Below are 15515 nucleotides of genomic sequence, written 5' to 3'. Positions count from 1 at the left end.
ATGACACATTTCTATATTTAGCAACAATTTAACTTTAATATGTTTATTTTATTCTTAATGAAATGATTTTTAGTCACAAATATCTATGACTCACATTGAACTACAAGTTTCAAAAATTTTTCTTTCCTAAACTCCGTGACTAACTCATATAAATTGAAACGAAGAAAATACTAAATTTTGTACATAGAATACGATGAATCACATACTTTGACACCTTCAAAATCTCTTTCATACTTTACTTCATTAAACAACACTTGTCTAATTTTGACCAAAAAATTATTTGAATCCACCAGCTCAACAAAGAACCAGCCTTGATGAGCATTTCTTTACTTCAATTTTCTCTCTCACACAACAAAAAATCAAGCCAAACTTCATCTGCAAATTCAACTGATCTTTCCTCAATTTTTTTGGATCGAACAAAGTCCCAATTCCTATAATCTAGAGCAAAACCTACAAATCTAGTAAATTAATCTAATTACCTAGAATGAGTATAATCGAATTGGGTTTTCTTTCATTAAAATTTATGGAGGATGAAGAGAAATCTCAAAGCAAAACTCAAACATCTAACCAAATAACTAAAAAGGATAACAAAAAACTGAATTAATGATACAACATAATAAATATATCTGATACAACAACACCACTACACCTTATGCTTGCTCTATCTTTTCCTAAACAGAGAAGAAGAGAGAGACCACCAAGAAGAGAGAGACATACTATTTAAGTTAAAGCCAAAGTATTGCTACGTGTCTACTCCAAAGTAGATATAAGATACGTATGTAGCCTGTAAATACAAATCTGTTTGATAGGGAAAATGACCATAATACCTATATTTTAGAATTAACTGCTATAGGATAAATGATCATAATATCCCATATTTTAGAATTAATTGACCAAGAAGCACACATGTTGAAAAACTTGAAATTGTCTCTTCAATATAAGAGAAAAGTGTGGAGAAAGCTTTCCAATTTTTTTTGAAATAATTTTTCAACCAGATGCCTTCATAGAGTCTCTTTTTCAGATTTTAAAAAAAAATTGAAATATATTGTCACTTGTGTTTGAAAAATTAGCATAGCATAACAACTTATATATTTAATTGCCAATAAATAGCCTATTTTTACCTTTTTAGCAAAAAAAATAATCTTTTTAATATTTTTCTGGCTTTAAATAGTCATATTTCTTTTCTTGAAAAGTGATTTTTTTTCTTCTAGTTTTCTCTCTCTATTTCCTAGAATACGTTTATTATTGTTCTTTTTTTTTTCTCGCTCATTATTTGCTAACTGTTTTTGTCATCATTATAAACAAACAGTTGCACAATTATAGGGGAACACTATTTTATATAAAATATAAATTTTTACATTAATGGATTCGTTTAGATTTATTATTACTCTTTTTTGGATACTTTTTTTATTACAACTTATAGCCTAATTTAACTTGAAATCACATATTGTTCCTCTCACCTCTCCCCTTCTCCTCATCTCCCTTCTCCTCCAGCCCTCATCTTTCTCTTCCTCCGGTCAACATCATCGAAGATGACTTCTCCGGCGAAGAAAACAATGAATAACAACCACCCAAATTTTCACTTTTTGTTCTCACCTCCACACCACCACTAAATATACCAAACAATAAAAAACAACACAACAACCAAATTGGAAAATCACCAAATTTCAACAAAAATTAGGAGCTTCGACGAGCTTCATGAAAATCGACGATGTCCAATTTCTATTCTTCTTTCTCTTTTATGTTAATTTTTATTTTATTTTATTTTTCAAATCATAAGTATAAGAACCAAAGAAGATTATAGTTTCTATGTTTATTGCTTAAGTAAAAGTGTAGAATATAAAATTGATGGTGTTATTAAATCTGAATAGAACTCTGAAGGTATTTTTTACTCCGGTGATCTTCATGAAAACTAGTAGCTAGATCTGATCGAAAAACCCTCTCTGACGTTCAAATCTAGTCATAGTGTTTGGACCGAAAAAATGGTGAAAGGGGTTTGGTGATTGCGGTTGGATTGCGTGGTGATTTATTTTGGGATCAACTTGAGCTGCTGATGGTAGTCAGGTGGTGATGGTGAATCACCGGAGAAGAAGAGGTGCATCTCTTGAAAAGTTGTATTAAAAGTGTTTTAAATATAAATACAATTATAATACAATTCGAATTCAATATTATACATTGTTATGAATTCAATTATTTTTATTTCAACAAATATAATAATTTCTTATGACATAAAATTAATTTAAATTGTACTAAAATATTTGAAATTCACACATAATACTTAGAATACATTTGTATTACCATGTGCATTAAAACATGCATATAATATGTATTATATATTGAATTCAAAATGTATTATAATTATTTTTTTATTTTTTCTCTTATTAACAATGTTAAAATATATTATTGTATTAAAAATATATTAGTTATATATTCACCATGTGCATTGAAAATGCTAATTTATATAATGTATTGAATTCTAAATGTATTACAATTGTAGTTTATTTTTGTTTTTTCGGAAAAGGGCATAAAATACCCCTCAACTATGTGAATTGGTACAAAATTATCATTCTTCTACCATTCAAGCATAAAATGCCCTCGACGTCAACCTTTTGGCTCTATTTTGCCCTTATCTTTAATGGACTAAATCATAACATCAATTAATAAATTCATTAATGACGTGTCACTAACCTATTGGCTACCCTAACAATTAATTAAAATAATTAAAAAGATCAAACTCACCCGTTCCACCCAAAAACCCTACCCGTAAAAATCCACAAATCTTTCAAGGTTTCAGTTTTCATGGAAACACAAATATTCTCAAATTCTCTACATGAGAAAATAAATGACGTTCTCTCACACAGTGATTGTAAACTCTCAGCAGAAGCAACCTCCGATGCCCTATCAATGGCTAATGGAGCCTCAATATAGTCATTTTGTAATAACTTATAAATGGAATAGTTCAACATCCCAAATACATAATCATTCGGGCTAGAATTTGAAAAGAGAGAAGCAATATCAAATATTGAAGCAGACTTTGATAATGACTGAGAGTTTTCACTATCTACTACATATTTTTAGAATATCTGTGTTTCCATGAAAATTGAAACCTTAAAAGATTTGGAGATTTTTACGGGTGAGGCTTTTGGGGTGGAGCATGCGATTTGATCTTTTTAATTATTTTAATTAATTGTTAGGGTAGGTAATAGGAAAGTGACACGTCATTAATAAATTCGTTAATTGAGGTTATGATTTAGTTCGTTAAAGATGAGGGTAAAATAGAGCCAAAAGGTTGATGCGAGGACATTTTAGGCCCGAAAGGTAGAAGAGGGGTAATTTTGTTCCAATTCGCATAGTTGAGGGGTATTTTAAGCCCTTTTCCGTTATTTCTTTTATTAATGATGTACAAAAAAATCTTTATATTTTCATATCTTAAAAAAAGTTAGTCTTCACCAAAAATAGAATAATTGATATTTAAAAGAGAGAGAGTGAGAGAAAGAGAGAGAGAGAGAGAGATAGATAGAGAGAGAGAGAGAGAGAGTGAAAGACAAAAGAAAAAACAAGAAGAGAGAGAAATAAAGAGAAGGGTGTATTTAATAAAATGTGGAATGACTTGGGAGGCCCTTGTACTTGGCTTTGTTTGTCAGTTGAACCCTTCAACTCATCACTTTGCCTAATGAACCCTTAAACTCGATGAAATTCTATTTTTTAAATTCCTCTAACTATTGACCGAGCTTATGTGGCACTAAAATAATTGAGTTGGACAAATACGTGACCACACACATTTTTAAGCAAGTGAATACAATATTGTTATTTTAAAATTGTCAAAATTATAAGACAAAACAACAATAATAAATTTTTTTTTAAAATACTGAAAATCTCCTCGTTCTTCACTCCACCCCACCTCGACCCACCCCCACCCCTTCTCTCTTCTTCTTCAACCCCACCCCACCCCACCCTTTTTCTCTTCTTCTTCTTCTTCTTCAACCTCAGCCCCCACCCCCACCCCCCACCCTCCCCCCTCCTTCTCCTTTTCTCTTCTTCGTCTTCAACCTCAGCCCCTATCCACCCCTCACCCTCCCCCACCCATACTTCTTTTCTCTTCTTCTTCTTCTTCTTTGACGTACACATTATCACTATAAAATCATCAAATAAAAAATTGAAAAGTTTTTTTGCAAGAAAATATACCATTCACCATTTTTATAAACTTAATTCTTTAAGATCTATTACTTGAATTTACATATGAACATATTTTTTCCAATTTGAAGTTTTCTTGGTATCTATTTTTATCAAATCAAAATAAATAGAACCCTAAAGCATGTGCAAGAACTAATCATAATCTATCACATTTTGTGATTGAGAAATTTTTTGAGTGTGAACTATGAAGAAAGATGCAAATGGTGACTTTTATTTTTGGGATGAAAATGGTAGAAGGTGGGAACAAAGAAGATGAAGTGGGAAGGGAGTGAAATGAGTACAGTGGGAGAGAAAAAAAATGCATTTTCTAAATAATTTTTTTAAATATTTAATTTCTGATGTGTCGTTAGAAAAATAATAATAATAATAATAATAATGACATGTCATTAAAAAGTGACGTGGTATTTCATCTGTAAAATGAGTGTACTACACGCACATCCATCGGATGAGAAAGGGGTCTAAAATATTGTGTTTAAATGAGTTTAAGGGTTCAGTTGACAAAGTCGTAAGTACAGGGATCCAACTTACAAATCGAGTCAAGTACAAGGATTTCTCAGGTCATTTCGCCTTTAAGAAAAAAGAAGAAGAGAGAGAAATAAAGAGAAGAGTGTATTTTTTTTTGTTATTTCGAATAAGAAAAGAACAACTATTTTTGGTAAAGTTACTAAAACTTGTAATTAATGTTCTATAATATATTATTTAAGTAATTGGACCTATAAAAAGTTATGTATTTTTCTATTCTCCCTCTTTCTCTTTCTCCATTTTTCCTCCTCTTTTAAGTTTTAGGATTTTATCTTCTTATCTAAAATTTCTCCATTAGAGATCAATTACAACATAATTCTTCATAGTAGTAACTCAAATCACACCAAATCCTTTTTATATTGATTGTTTGCATTTTTTTCAAAAAAAATGAGGGTTTTTACATTCTTTATCTTGTAGTTAAATGCAAAGTCTTTAACAATTTTTTGTGTTTTCTATTATATTTTAATTGGTAAGAGTAATTCATTCTTAAAAGAGAAGATGTGTAGAAATTACGACGATTGCAACTACATTGTGAAACCCTTTGAGGAAATGGGTGAACTGAAAAACAACGATGAGTTTCAAAATCGTCAATTGTAGGTATTAATGGATAATAATTTTGATTTTGAAGATTTTCTACCTACAACATCGATTTCAACATATGCAAACTCACCTTGGTATTAAAATCAAAGAAACAATTGATTCTTATTTAATGTGAAACATAAAATTTGTATACATTGAGGCATAAGTCTATAACACTCTAATGTACACATATTCAAATTAAATGTATACGCAAGTGGTATTATGTATATGCAGTTGAAAGTATGTAGACAAACCTGATTTTATTTATGGAAATACTTTTATTGAAAGGTAATATATCTATACACATCTATATCTATATATTATACTTATGTATACAAAAAATATAAGTAATGTATACATTATAGTGCGAATGTATACTTGATTAAATGTGTATTAATCACATGTATTCAATTGAATACATACTTATTTGCAGTATATTTCAGCGTTCACCACATACTAAATGCATATATAAATATATCTTGGACGTCTAATACTAAGTTTAGATTATGCAAGTGGATACATAAACAAAATATGAAAATAAATTGTGTAAGCCTTATATTGTGAAGGATTTATAATCGGAGATTCATGTGGAATAATACATATCTTCTTCTCTTAAGGATCGAGTGTTATCATCACCAATTGCCTTAGCAGTTTCTAACAAGATCACTATAGAGTCTTTTATTGTTTTTCATAGCAACTACACTCTTTATCTAAGAAAGTCTCTTCTTGTGTTTTTGTTGTCTTTGGATGATCTCAAGTTCTCCCTTTTATAGGACAAGGTTGAGACTGGTAACTCTTATTCATTCAAGAGTTTCATCATCCCTTATCCATAACTCCCACTTCATTCAAGAATACATAACTCTTCCACTTTTACTATAGTGAGTTATTTTGGTGGAGTTTGTAACTTACTTCATGAATGAAGCAAGTTACTAGTCAACCTATCAATGAGTGTTTCTATTTCCACCATAACCTACTCACATGATGAGAGGAATCAAATAAATCTTTGAAAAGTAAATTTTCTTTTAGACATTCATACCGAATGTGTTGTCGTGACCCTCAGGCACTAAGTTAGGGAGCTCTTATATTAGAAATCATTTTCTAGATCAGCATAAGATACTATTACTCTGTGTGATCATTTATGATATCTTATCATGTTATAAAGTGCCTTAGATGTCCTAGACATGTCTATATACACATATGGCTTCTTTCACCCTTTTGCCATTTTTTCAGTTTTTATATGCCTTGTGTCCACACTTATGATGCCAACTGAAATAGACTTCATAAGGGTATGGTCTCAAACACAAGCATAATGTGTATATATTTAATACCTTAGTCTACTAGGAGTATTATAGGCCTAAATGGTCGTATGGAAGTTAAATGAAGTCACGAAAAAATTCTTTCAACACCTTATATCTTTGTGAACATCCTCAGGTTTAAGTTACCTTTCTAAAGTTAAGTGTTCAAGTTTATTCTGAAAGCATATGAGGTTCAACGAGGTATTTACATATTATACAAAATATGTGGTTACAAGATCTGGAGAATAAGAATATCAATGAGCCAAGATTGACTAAGTTCTTGTTATGGCCTACTATGTGCATTCATAGTTCATATCATGACATGTTATACATTTACTTCGAGCTATAATCAGAGGAAAGAGGAAATATTTGCCCAGAATACCATATCTATTGTATAGACGACCATATGTTGGCAAGTATGATACTGGTTCACTATTGGAAAAGATCACTATTGTTAGCATTTTGTTGGGTATGTCATACATTTGCATATATATGCATGTTCAGTGGCTAGTTGTAACGACCGGTTCCCGTTATTATGGAAAAACCAATGGTGAAGGAAATTTGGGCTAGATTTTTTTTTTCTAGTACTTAGAAATTCTAGCCTAGGCAAGACTTGGACGAAATCTGAGTTAGGGGAGGTCTAGAGATATTTGGTAATGAATGAGAGATCTAATTATGAATTCGATCACATGAGTGGATAGCCAAGAAGTTAAGGAGCCTGTACGACTTTATGAAATTGAATTCGGGAGAGTAGAACTCCCGAATATGATCTTAGCGTGAAAGGGTAGTTTCAGAACGTCAAGGGTTAGAGGTGTATTGTGAAATGGGAGCTTGGAACTCAAATTCCAAGCTTCTGTCTCTGTGTAAGCTACCGGGGTGGGATTATTCCCGCTAGAGCGGGCCCGCTGTGGCGGGTCAGTCGCAACTTAAGTCAGGGAAAAACCCCAAAATCGTTATTTTCTGGAAAACTTCATTCTTAAGAGCTAGGAGACGACCCATGGTGATTTCTTGAGGGTTTTACAAGACTTTTAGTGCAAAGATAAGGATTTTACCTAATCCATTTTTCGATCCCTAGAACTTAGATTCTTAGTTAATTATCATTGGGGGAGGGTTTTGGCCTAAAGTTAATGGTGGGGAAAATCCCTAGCTGCACCTTAGAATCATGGGTTTGGTCTTGGGTTATTGGGTTTGTTATAATCTGGGTAAATTAGACCTTAATTGTTGATCCTTGCGTTAAATTACTCATTTGTAGACCAAGAACAAGCGAAAAAATCCGGAAAGGGAAGACTCAAGTGTCTTAGGACGATTCAAGCTTAGTTTCGAGGTAGGTGATGATTTGATTTCCTGTTTGTGTGATATATACTGGTCGATTACTACATGGTATGTATGTGTGTATGTGAATAGGGAAATGTGAACCAATCTAATGAAATAATGATGTGTGAACAATACATGCCATGAACATGTTACTTGATTGTATGATTTGAGTATTATTCATTATGGATGTGATTGTGATTGTGGTTGTGCTGATTGGATCGGGTGTCACGTTCTGACACATACCTTGGATCGGGCGTCACGTTCCAACTCATATATTAGACCAGGTGTCACGTTCTGACACATTTATTTGGATCGGGTGTTACGTTCCGACACACTAACAGTTTGGGTATGGGTTCCATAAGAGGACCATTGTTATTGTTATGTTATGTCTACTTGTCATTGGTAATGGGAGACTATATGTTGCTCTAAAATGATGATTGAAATGTATTCTTTATATGTATGCTTATAGTGTTGTAATTTGCTTGTGTGTATTGTGCTTATGGGAGTGTCCGCGTGATCCTACTAGTACACTATGGTTGTGTACTTATACTGCACTTGCTCTTTCTTTGTTGAGTACAGAGCATCTTCAGGCGTCTACTGACAGACGTCAGCTAGGTGACTATTGAGCATGAACAAATTCAAGGGTGAGCCAGTTCTTTCAGGCTACCATGGATCTTTCTTGTCTAAGTCCACTCTTTTCGAACTCAGACTATTTGTTAGGGGGTTTTGTTTAGTTTTCAGGGTTGCGCCCCCTTTTCTTAGACTTGTTAGTTGATCTGAGTTTTGGTACAATGACTTTCAGGTTCTAGGGGTTATTTTCCGCAAATGTTTTGGTAGTTGTTTTTATTAAACTTCAGAGTTTATGGGAACTCTATATTTCATAAACATTTAAACCTGCTTCCTTATCTTTAAATTTTCTAGTTTTCGTTAAGTTGGGTAGTTGGGTTGTAGTAATGGTTCTCCCATCGGAGGGTTAATGTGGGTGTGAATCACGACGGTCTAGGTTGTGACAAAGTTGGTATTAGAGCCCTAGGTTCGTTGATCTCTTTGTATCAAAACGAGCATAGTAGAGTCTTGCGGAACGGTGCGGAGACGTCCGTACTTTTCTTCGAGAGGCTATAGGACTTTAGAAAATCTCTCTGTCTTTTCTTGTCTCCTTACGTGCTATGACTTGATTCCAATTGGTATTTGATGATCCAAATTTGTATTTAATCTCCTTCACTCTTTTGTCCGGAGATGGTTAACACACGATTCAATGTTGTTATGCCCGTAACTCTCGTCAATGAGCCAGTTGGGGAGCCCACATCAAGACGTCGTGGTCGAGGCAGGGGTAGAGAAAGATCAAGGAAGGTTAGCACCCGCCAGGAGTGGAGCCTCCGTTGAAAATTATCTTAGGGAAGAGGACCCTCTTGCGCCCTAAGAAGGAGTACAAGAGAATGTGGAAATAGAAAGTGAGGAGGAGGTTGGACCAGAGGAGGAGGTACAGGCTGAGACTACATGTATTCATCCCTTAGACCCAGTGTTAGCTCAGCAAATCATGTCTTTTCTAAAGGGGTTGGTCGGTCCTGGAATCCTTCCAACAGTGCAAGCTACTCGACCTCCGATCAACTACCCCGTTACTACTACTATTCCGAGGGTAGATGGAGCATTAGGCAATGATGCCTTTTTTCGTCCCTTGTTGGGTCCCGTGATGACTGGTAATGGTCATGGGATGTTGACTAAGTTTCTGAAGTTGAAGTTTCCTGTGTTCCAGGGTTCTGAGAGTGAGGAAGCCTATGAGTTCATTCTGGATTGTTATGAGAGGCTTCATAAGTTGGGTATTGTATATCAACATAGAGTAGAGTTCGTGACCTTTCAGCTTCAAGGTGAGGCTAAGCAGTGGTGGAGGGCCTATATGGAATGCAGATCGTCAGTTTTCCCCCACTCACTTAGATGCATTTTCATGCTTTGTTTCTGGAAAAGTATGTGCCCCGAACTTTGAGGGATCGCAAGAAGGATGAGTTCATGGCTTTGGAGCATGGTGGTATGACTGTAGCTGCTTATGAGGCTAAGTTCTATGCTTTTTCTAGATATGCTACACAATTGGTGACTACTGAGGAGGAGTGGATCCATCTATTCGTCAAGGGATTAAACTCTGAGCTATAAGTATTGTCTGTTCACATGACCTCTGTAGGTAAAAGTTTTAATGAAGTGATAGACTTTGTGAAGAAAGTAGAAGGAGTTCGCGTGAGGGGCATGCCAAGGCTTTGGCTAAGAAGCCCACGAGCACAAGTAAATTTCATGGTTCCTACTCTAGAGTTTCAGGTAGGCCGACACTTGCAGCCCACTTCTACAGGTAGTTACTCGGGAACTCCACAACAGAATTTTATTTAGGATAGCGAGGGAGTTGCACCTTCAGCAGGTAGCAGGCCATCTCTTGACCGCACTTGTTATAATTGTGGAAAACCTGGGCATATGAGGAGAGATTGTCCCAACCCACGCATGCTTGACCCTACACAACAGCAGACTAGGGTAGTGGTACCCGCGGGCAACGGTAATAATGGCAGAGGACATCCATAAGGTGGGCGAAGAGGGAATCAATGAGGCCGTGAAGGTCGGGGAAACGGTAATGCAGGTAGAGGAGCAGTGCAGCAAGGCAATGAGGTCGCCCGTCAAGATGATAAGGCTCAGTGTTATGCCTTTCTGGGCAAGACCGATGTTGAGGCGTCTAATACAATGATCACATGTACTATTCTTATTTGTGATCGGATGGCTAATGTCTTGTTTGATTCAGGTTCTACTTATTCATATGTGTCAGTTCAGTTTGCCTTGGGATTTGATGCAGTTTGTGATATACTTGATGCCCCCATCCATGCTTCTACCCTAGTTGGAGAGTCTGTCATAGTCACCCATGTCTATCGTACTTGTCATATCTTGTTTATGGGTTTTCGGACTTGGGCTGATTTGGTTATTCTGGATATGACTGACTTTGATATAATCTTAGGCATGACTTGGTTGTCCCCTTATTATGTTGTGCTTAATTGTAATGCTAAGTCTATGACTCTAGAGATCCCGGGTAGGGAAAAGTTAGGGTGGGAAGGAGTGTACAAGCCTAAGCCAGCTAAGGTCATATCCTCCATTCGGGCTAGGAAACTGGTGGGTCAGGGGTGTTTGGCATATTTGACTCATATTCGGGATGTTGCGGTTGAGTCTCCCTCTATTGAGTCTATTCCTGTAGTGTCTGAATTTACGGAAGTTTTCCCTACCGATTTGCCTGGTATGCCTCCAGATAGAGATATAGATTTCTGCATTGATTTGGAACCGGGCACTCACCCCAGTTCCATCCCTCCGTATTGCATAGCTTCGGTAGAATTGAGAGAGCTTAAGGCTAAATACAGGAGCTTCTTGATAAAGGGTTCATTCATCCTAGTGCTTCACCATGGGGTGCTCCTGTCTTGTTTGTTAAGAAAAAAAATGGTAGTATGAGGATGTGCATAGACTACCGGCAGTTGAATAGGGTCATCATTTGAAATAAGTATCTGTTGCCTCTGATAGATGATCTTTTTGACCAGTTGCAGGGTGCGTCAGTTTTCTCTAAGATTGATCTAAGGTCTGGTTACCATTAGTTAAAGATTAGGCCTGAGGATGTACCAAAAATGACATCCAGGACTCGCTATGGGCACTATGAGTTTCTAGTGATGTCGTTTGGGTTGACCAATGAGCCTGTAGCTTTCATGAGTTTGATGAATGGTGTGTTCAAACCATTTCTGGATTCTTTTGTTATTGTTTTCATTGATGACATTTTGGTGTATTCAAAGAGTAAGGAAGAGCATGTTGACTATCTTTGCATTGTTTTGGGTGTCCTTGGGAAACAAAAAGTTGTATGCAACATTTTCCAAGTGTGAGTTCTGGTTGGATTTAGTTGCCTTTTTGGGACATGTAGTTTCAAGGAAATGGGTAATGGTAGATCCCCAAAAGATTGAAGCGGTTAAGAATTGGGTTTGGCCTAGCTCTGTGATTGAAGTTAGGAGTTTTGTGGGGCTCGCTAGCTACTATCGTCGGTTTGTGAAAAACTTTGCTTCTATTGCCACGCATTTGACAAGGCTGACTAACAAAGAGGTGCCTTTCAAATGGACTAAAAAATGTGAAAAGAGCTTTCAAAAGCTCAACACTCTTCTGACCACAACACCTATTCTGGCACTACCAGTGGAAGGTAAAGATTTCATTATTTATTGTGATGCTTCACATTCGGGTTTGGTGTTGTGTTGATGCAGGATAAGAATGTCATAGCTTATGTATCTCGGCAGTTGAAGGTGCATAAGGGGAACTACCCGACGTATGATTTGGAGTTGGCATAGTTAGTGTTTGCCCTTAAGATCTAGCAGCATTACCTTGATAGTGTCAAGTGTGAGGTGTTTACTGACCATCATAGTCTGCAACATGTATTTACTCAAAAGGCCCTAAATCTGATACAACGAAGGTGGATGGAGTTACTTAAGGATTATTATGTCACCATCCAGTATCATTTGGGTAAGGCAAATGTGGTGGCAGACGCATTAAGCCGGAAGGCGGTGAGTATGGGTAGTCTAGCTTGCTTGGGTATGTCCAAGCGACCTTTGGCCAAGGAGATTCAAACCTTTGAGTCTAAGTTCATGTAGTTGGGCATCTCAGAGAAAGGTGGGGTGTTAGCTAGCATTGAGGTTAGACCCACGTTTATTGAGGAGATCAAAGCCAAGCAGTTTGAGGATAAGAGTTTGAATGAGCATAGAAAGAAGACAGTGTCTGGTAAGGCACAAGATGTGGTTCTTGATGCGGGTGGTGTTCTTAGTTTTAAGGGGAGTATTTGTGTTTCCCGAGTGGATGACTTGATTCAGAAGATGATGACAGAATCCCATGGTTCGTGGTATTTCATTCATCTGGGTGTGACCAAGATGTACCGAGACTTGAAACGACTTTATTGGTGGCCTAGCACGAAGAAAGACATAGCTAAGTTTGTGGCTAAGTGCCAAAAATTGTCAGTAGGTAAAGTATGAGCACCAAAGGCTTGCAGGTTTGCTTCAGTGAATGCCAATTCCGAAATGGAAGTGGGAAATGATAGCTATGGATTTTGTGGTTGGTCTTCTCAAGACATTGGGGAAGTTTGATTCCATTTGGGTAGTGGTTGACCGACTGACTAAGTCAACCCATTTTATTCTAGTCAGAGTAGACTATAATGCTCAGCAGTTGGCTAAGGTTTATGTGAAAGAGATAGTGAGGCTGTATGGGGTGCCCCTTTCTATCATCTCAGACCGTGGTACGCAGTTCACCTCCAAGTTTTGGGGAAAATTGCATGAGGAGTTGGGCACTGAACTCGCTTTTAGCACAACTTTCCATCCACAGACGAACAGGCAGTCAGAGAGAACAATTCAAGTGTTAGAGGACATGTTGAGAGCACGTGTGATCAACTTTGGAGGGCATTGGGATAAGTTCCTACCTTTGTGTGAGTTCTCCTATAACAATAGTTATCACTCCAGCATTGACATGACACCTTTCAAGTCATTTTATGGGAGAAAATGTAGATCACCCATAGGGTGGTTTGAGGCTGGAGATGTGAAACCTTTGGGTGGATTTGGTGAAAGATGCTCATGATAAGGTAAGAAGCATTCAAGCTAAACTTCTAGCAGCCCAGAGTAGACAGAAAAAGTAAGCGGACCGTAAGGTAAGGTACATGACATTTCAGACTGGTGAGTACGTTCTTCTAAAAGTGTATCCCATGAAAGGGGTGATGAGATTTGGCAAGAAGGGCAAGCTTAGTCCTCGATACATTGGACCATTTGAGATAATTGACTGTGTAGGGACAATGGCTTATACATTGGCCTTATCCCGTAGCTTATCTAGATTTCATCCAGTTTTCATGTGTCCATGTTGAAGAAGTATCATGGTGAGGGAGACTACATTATAAAGTGGGATTTAGTTCTGTTAGACAAAGACCTTCGGTATTAAGAGGAACAAGTTGCAATTCTTGATCACGATGTTTGGAAGTTGAGGACCAAGGACATAAAGTCTGTGAAAGTTCAATGGAAACATCGTCTGTGTAACACCTCGAAAACCAGACCTAGAAAAAAATTGCAGAAACTTACATGAACTAGTGAACCACGGCAGGGTTCAGTTTCACAGACCGTGATAGGGTCCACGATCTTTTGGCTTGCCCGTGGTCATGACTTGGACTTCACCAGGCCCAGACATCAGACCACGAGGACCTTCACGGTCCATGGTCTTGACGACGGGCCGTGGTGGCGTTCGTGATGTCTAAGCAGTGTCCCCCCTAGTCAGTCCCTTAGACCCTCACGCCCAAATGAAAACCACGAGGACCTTCACGATCTGTGGTCCTTCACACGAATCGCGGGGTGGTCCGTTTAGGCCATCTCGTGGGCCCCTAGACCTCAGCCCAAGTGAGGACCACGGGAACTTTCACGGTCCGTGGTCCTCCAAACGGGCCGTGGTAGGGGCTCGTGGATCAGAGCTTAGAATCCCAGGTCCTGGACCATAGACCATGACCATCTTCACGGTCTATGGTCCCTTTCACGATCCGTAGAAGTCGTCGTGGTCAGCCCCATCTGTAATTTAAGTCAGGGGTCTTTTAGTCTTTTCCTAGTTTGTTGGACCCCTAAACAACATCGTTTTAACCCTAAACTACATAGTTTTAACCCTAAACTACGTGGTTTTGGTTAGTTTTAGCCTAGAAACATAACTAGAACTTACCTAAGTCAGATCTTTCATCAAAACTTAGAAACTTAGAGCGTAGAGAGAAGGAAGAGGTGACCAAACCCTAGTTCAAGAACGCAGCAAGATTCCATCAGTTCCAGCCCTAAAATCGAAAGATTTCTCCATGGAATTCGTCTCCAGGTTTGTGGGATTTCACTAGTGGGTTCCTTTTTCCCATTAGGTTCCTAGAATTCAGTCAGATTCTTGATTCCCTATTATTAACTAGACCTAGGGTTTCTAGAACTTCAACAGATTATCATGAATTAGTTATTTACATGTTCCAAATCAGATTATCATGTTATTACTTCATTTCTTGCATGAATTTCAGAACCCTAGCTATGTATTTATGTAGTTCTTGAATTACATATGCTAGGTCAGATATTTCAGTATTTCAGATATACATGCATTAGTCTTGAATGTGTCATTAACAGTATATTAATGTGCATTCTCGTATTGCATGTCAGTTTTGAGCTATCTAGTATATTACAGAAATTCAGTCTTAATGTGTTAATCATTTAATCTATTGGGAGTAGCATAATACCGAGTTGGACTAGGGTTAGTCACCCATATAGTCCCAGAACTACGAGCCACATAGGTTGTAAGTCCCTTCTGTGGGCATCATTTTAGTGATCACGCCATCATGCCTCTATACCTTTGGTCGAGCGTATTGGGTTCTCTCGATAGGGCATATACATCGGACTCCACATTTAGCTCATGTGGTTTTATGTCAGTTATTAGGAGCTCCAACAGTTCAGTCAGACTCCAATGCGTTGATCTCATTTATTACAGTCAGTATTTAGTCTTAGCATGTTGTAAATTTGGTCACTGCATTCAATTAGCTCAGTATTCAGTATCTATATCATGTTCAGATTATACTCTTGCTTTATT

The sequence above is a fragment of the Solanum verrucosum genome, unplaced genomic scaffold (genome assembly GCF_900185275.1).
Source record: "Solanum verrucosum unplaced genomic scaffold, falcon-dt-bn FXZP01000141.1, whole genome shotgun sequence".
Lineage (NCBI taxonomy): Eukaryota > Viridiplantae > Streptophyta > Magnoliopsida > Solanales > Solanaceae > Solanum > Solanum verrucosum.
This window is presented reverse-complemented; position numbering follows the sequence as displayed.